Here is a 5,701-nt window from a genome sequence, read left to right as displayed (position 1 = left end):
GGCTCTGTAGCCATCTGCTCATGGCTAGTGGCAGGTGGCTCCCATGCTCATATTCCTGGTGGCTGGGGGGAAGCATGGTCCAGGAAAAAAGGTGCATCTCCTAACTGATTAGCCCCTTTCAAGAGATTTCTCTCAAACTCCCAGGCAAAGCCTTGCAGGTACATGTCACTGGGCACTGCTAGTTGAAGATATCTTAGAAAATCATCTTTAAGTTGTATATCATGCCGTTCCAAATAAAATGAGGGTTCTGTTACTATAAAGCAAGGAGATCATGGATACTGGGATGACACATTTAGGAAAAGCAAGCAAAGTACTGTGATGTGTGTTCATGGAATGGTAGTTTGGGTGAAGAAATTCAGGTGTTTACCAAAGAGGAGAGAAATTTACCATGCTCTGATATATGCTTGGAAGTGTAGTGTATAAAACCATCAGACCTGTCTGTTCAGATATGGGACACAAAGAAAACAGGCAACCTTCAGTTCACAATGTGGAACCTTGGAATGAAGAGTCCAGAAAATAAGAACACTACTGTAGAAACACATTAGAGACATGTCAGTGTATTCAACTATGAGGGGGATGATTAAATTAGAAGGCTCTTCTGACCTCTTATATGTATCATTTTGTTATTTACTATAGAAGTGTAAGATTACTGCCTGGCTTAAGAATAGTGGACATGCAATTTTCCAAATGGTTGATTCTTCTTCTAGACACATCTCAGTAAGATTTGTACTGAGTCATTTTTAATGATCTCTTATCAATAGTCTAAGGCTATACAGAAGAACTCTATTTTCTATGGAAATATGGAGGATAAATGTACTACTAGTGTCCACTGAAAATCTAATGAACAGGAAAGAGATTATTCCAGTGACTTTAATTTCTACTATACAAATCCCTTCACCTGTTATTTAAAGATTTTTATTAAAGGGACACCTGGCTGGCTCAGTTGGTAGAGCATGTGACTCTGGATTTCAGGGTTGTAAGTTCGATCCCTACGTTGGGTGTAGAGACTACTTTAAAAAGGTATATATATATATAGGGCGCCTGGGTGGCTCAGTTGGTTAAGCGACTGCCTTCGGCTCAGGTCATGATCCTGGAGTCCCAGGACCAAGTCCCGCATCAGGCTCCTTGCTCAGCAGGGAATCTGCTTCTCCCTCTGACCCTCCCCCCTCTCATGCTCTCTCTCTCTATCTCATTCTCTCTCAAATAAATAAAATCTTTAAAAAAAATAAAAAATAAATGAAAAATAAATAAAAATAAAAAGGTATATATGTATATATGATTTTTATTAAAATACCCTATTTCTATAAAGTGAAAATTATCTCCATTTTATATTGATGTTTATTTATATTGCTTTGATATTAATTTTTCAGAAAAGAGAAAGCAATCAAAGCTTCCTAAATATTCTACAATTGATACATGATTGTATTATTCATTATTGTAATGACTCTGTATATTATATGTATTATATTTATATACATTATATGTAGTACATTATATGTATTACATATATATTATATGTAATATTCATTATTGATACATGAATTCAGTCACTAACCATATTTTATGCATTTAAATATTTCAAGGCCCTGTATCATCTTTACTAGAACATTCATGATTATTCAAAAGTGTGTACTATCTATGCCTAATAGCAAATGTACCAAACTTCTCAGTATACTTTCCAGAATAACAAATAATATCTCAATAATTTCAAAATACATACTTATTTTTCAGGAAATGAGAACACATGTTATTATGAACAATTTAAACAACTTTAAAAATCAATAGTACTTTGAAACATAAAATGCGCCTTAAAACGCAAAAACAAAGACAAAGACAAAGACTGTATGATATCACCTGTATGTGGAAACTAAAAAAGCCAAACTCATAGAAACGGAGAGTAAAGGGGTGGTTACCAGGGAGTGGGGGGTGCGATGGGGGAAAAGGAAAGGGGAGATGTTGGCCAAAGAATACAAACTTCCAGTTTTAAGATGAGTATGTTCTGGGCATCTAATGTCCAGCTGCTGTTTATACTTAATAATCCTGTATTATATACTTTAGAGTCGCTGAGAAAGTAGATCTCAAACATTCGCACCACAAAACAGAAATGGAAATTATGTGAAGAGAGGCAGGTGTTAGCTAAGGCTGTGGTGGTAACAATTTTATAACATATAAGTGTATCGAATCAACACATGGTTCACCTTAAACTTGTATAATGTTATATGTCAATTATATATCCGTAAAGCTTGGAGGGGGGAAGCAAAACCAAGTTGAGTCAATACTACAAACTTTGGGGAACATGTCAAATCTTTAATATCATAAGCATATATGACCATGGTCTAAAATATTTTATTTCAACTCTGTTTACATTAGGAAATTGTAGTTGATATCTCCGCTAGTCATCACATTATTCCCCCTCAGAAACTGAATTATAAAGAAAATGTTAACAATGCCTTCTTTTTCATACAATTGAAATTGCTTTCGATTTTCATCTCTTCAGCAGTTTCTTTTTTTACAACCAGCCTCCTATGAACTATATTTCATATTTATCCCTTTTACTTCTACTTGCTTCTTCCATTGGAATTTTATTGTTTGTTTGTTTTTTAACCTATGGACTACCACATAAAGAGAGATGTACTTTATTGAATTTATGTTCGGAGTGGCTAAGAGACTGCCGGAAATTCTGGAGGAATGATAATTTGGAATATGCAATGATATACTGCTTTTGCATAGTAATACTGCTTTTGCATAGTAAAGAATGAAATTCAACCCACCCTACACTTTCCGACATAATACATATTAAAGAAAAATTTGTTTTACAAGCTTTCAAAAACAGCGACTACATACGGAAGCCACAAAATCTAGGAGAAAGAAATATTGGTCCCAAGTCAAAACCAAATCAACAATATAACATAGAAAGCTATTTTTATACAAAATTCACAGTAGGACTCTTTAAAAATATTTCTCTATCTCCAGAATTTTGTCTCATCATGTCCCCTGTGGACCCAGTGATGTATAGTGTGATTCCTTCACAATGACATGGAAAAAACACAAGGTTGTCTCTCTTATTCTCTGTCATAAATATTAAAATTGGAATGGTACTTGGGTTCTAAGGCATTACCATTTTTTTGAAAGATGTAATTTAAAAGTGTATAACACACTGCTTAATTTTCCTTTAACCAAGCCTAATCGTATTGTCTGTCTTTTCCTTATCCTAAATTATGGTTTTTGTAAAATTCCATCAAAAATTAAAAGCTATCTTGTACTAAAACAACTGAATTATAATAATGCTTTAGGATATAATAAGAATCCCAAAAAGCACTGGACAATAAGTTAAGTTAAAATATTTCCCTGAAATCAAAAGGGATTTTTTAAACATCACAAACTTCTGGCCGACTGTGTATCTTGCAATAGGGGTCTTAGTGAGAAAATGCTTCACTAAAGCCTAAGAATCCTACAAAACAGCTCAGATTAGAACTTTGAGTTATTCTTACTGCAAAACACAGATTTAACAAGCTATGACTTCAGAAACATCTGACTACAATAAAATTTAATGTTGAAAGATTGGTGTTATATGCACTTGAAAATTTCTTAAGTTATTACATCCGAAAACAAAATATACACGTAAGTGTTCCTGGAAATGACGCAAGTATAATTGTTCCTTCACTATTTGGAGTTTGCTTTTTTTCCAACCTTAATCTGAATCAATCTGAATCAATCTGGAAAAAAAAAGTTAAAATTCATGGTGATTGGTATAGTGCTAATGTAACATTTGGATTGATAAACAGAATGTAGACTTTACTGAGGTCCTCTTCTATAGGGGTTTAGTTTATCTTCTTTTCAATCTCTGTGTAAATATCCTTTGGTTCCAATTACATAAGGGTCCTCATTAGGACAGTTATTATGGGCTGAATTGTGTTCTTCCCAGATTCATATATTGAAGCCCTAACCCCCAGCACGACAGAATGTCACTAAGATGGGGTTTTAAAGAGGTAGTTAAGGTTAAATAAGGTCATTGGAGTGGGACTTAACGCAATTTGACAGATGTCCTTATAAGAGGAAATTGGGATACAGATACATACAGAGGGAAGAGAATTTGAAAATATAGGGAAAAGACAGCCATTAACGGACCACAGAGAGAAGCCTCAGAAGAAACAACTCTGTGGATGCTTTAACCTTATATTTCTAGCCTCCAGAACCATGAGAAAATGAACCTCTGTTGTTAAAGCTACCCACTCTGTGGTATTTTGTTACCACAGCCTTAGAGAACTAATACAATATTGTTGCTAAGTGGATCTGATAAAAATAATTTTTTAATCATAATAGGGAATTGATAGTGTTATTCTTATATATTTTGTTAATAGATTTGCTTATATAGGACATCCATATATTCATGACATACACTGCAATTTGTCTTTTATTGTATGATACATTCAAGGTTCTGCTGAATTCTTTTAGGTAATATATTATAATGGATTTTTCATAATGATAGTCTGACTGAAAAAATATTAGGCTATTCCAAATATTAGGCCTCCTTCCCTGTCTTGATGAGAAAATCTAAAAATTATATTTAGCTCACTTGTAAATATGAATTAAAGATCTGTTTATGATTAATTAATATATGTACACATTGAAATTAAGGTATATAAAATAATGCATTCATTTAGAAATATTTTCTACCCTCACAGTTTATATTTAGACAGTTAATACCCATTAATTGGTATTCAAACTTGCCAAATGCTTCCTTACCCTGACATGCTGATAGCATTCTGCTAGAACCCATTTTCTAGATAACTGTTAAAATCCAAATATGATGCTATCACTAGAAGTTGCATCCAAAACCATGAGGTTAGAGTTGATTGTGCTGCTCAGATCTTCCATATCTTTGGTGTTATTTTTTCTTATTTTCTGATCATTTCCTAAGAGAGACACCATTAAAAGCTACTACAATAGTTGTGGAATTATCTACTTTTATTAATGTTCCTCCTTAATATTTATTATATAGATATGTACTTAGATTTAATACAATATAGCTCTAGCTATATTAATCTATGTATAGACATATAAGATTAAATATGATATATAGAGAGATACATATAATATATAGACATAACCCTTGAATTCCATCAGTTTTTTCTTTATTTATTTGAAGCTTTAATATTAGGCACATACTCATTTAGAAGACTTGCATTAGTTCTCCATTGTTGTGTAAGACATTACCATGAAATTATGAACTTGAAACATCTGTTTACCAGTTTATGGTTCTGTATCAGAAGTTCAGCATCGTGTGGCTTAGTTTCTCTAGTCAGAATATTTCAAGGCTGAAACCAAGGTGTCAGCCAGACTGTTTTTTTATATGCAGGCTCTGGGGAAACATATCCTTCCCAGATTATTCTGGGTTTTGACAGAATTCATTTCCTTGAAGCTGAGGTCCTTGTTTGCATGCTTACCGCCAGGTGGGGCTGCCATCAGACTTTAGAGGCCACCCACATGACTCGACGGATAGCAGGTACACACAGTTTAGGACCCATTATTGCACATTCCTGCACAAATCTATAAGGGAGGCAATGTTGCTTGTAATAGCAGTCAATTTGGGAAAACAGGTGCCTGGACAACTGGATAAGAAGTGCAGCAGAAGACATGCACTGGACAGAAGAAACAATGACACCAATGGTCTAAGCAATATTGCTCAATCTGAAAGTCA

The 5,701-nt window shown here is 33.9% G+C and overlaps 1 non-coding gene across 1 annotated transcript; it reads left to right on the top strand.

The window, feature by feature from the left end:
- Positions 1-928: 928 nt before the first annotated feature.
- TRNAQ-CUG (transfer RNA glutamine (anticodon CUG)) lies at positions 929-1,001 on the top strand. The gene has a single exon. It is a non-coding gene; the product is annotated as a tRNA-Gln (tRNA).
- Positions 1,002-5,701: the final 4,700 nt, after the last annotated feature.

Source organism: Mirounga angustirostris, unplaced genomic scaffold (genome assembly GCF_029215605.1).
Source record: "Mirounga angustirostris isolate CCGP_5_RB_7025 unplaced genomic scaffold, mMirAng1.0.hap1 SCAF_7, whole genome shotgun sequence".
In the NCBI taxonomy this organism is placed as follows: Eukaryota; Metazoa; Chordata; class Mammalia; order Carnivora; family Phocidae; genus Mirounga; species Mirounga angustirostris.
The sequence above is the reverse complement of the archived record's forward strand: the minus strand, read 5'-3'. Positions and strand labels throughout refer to the sequence as shown.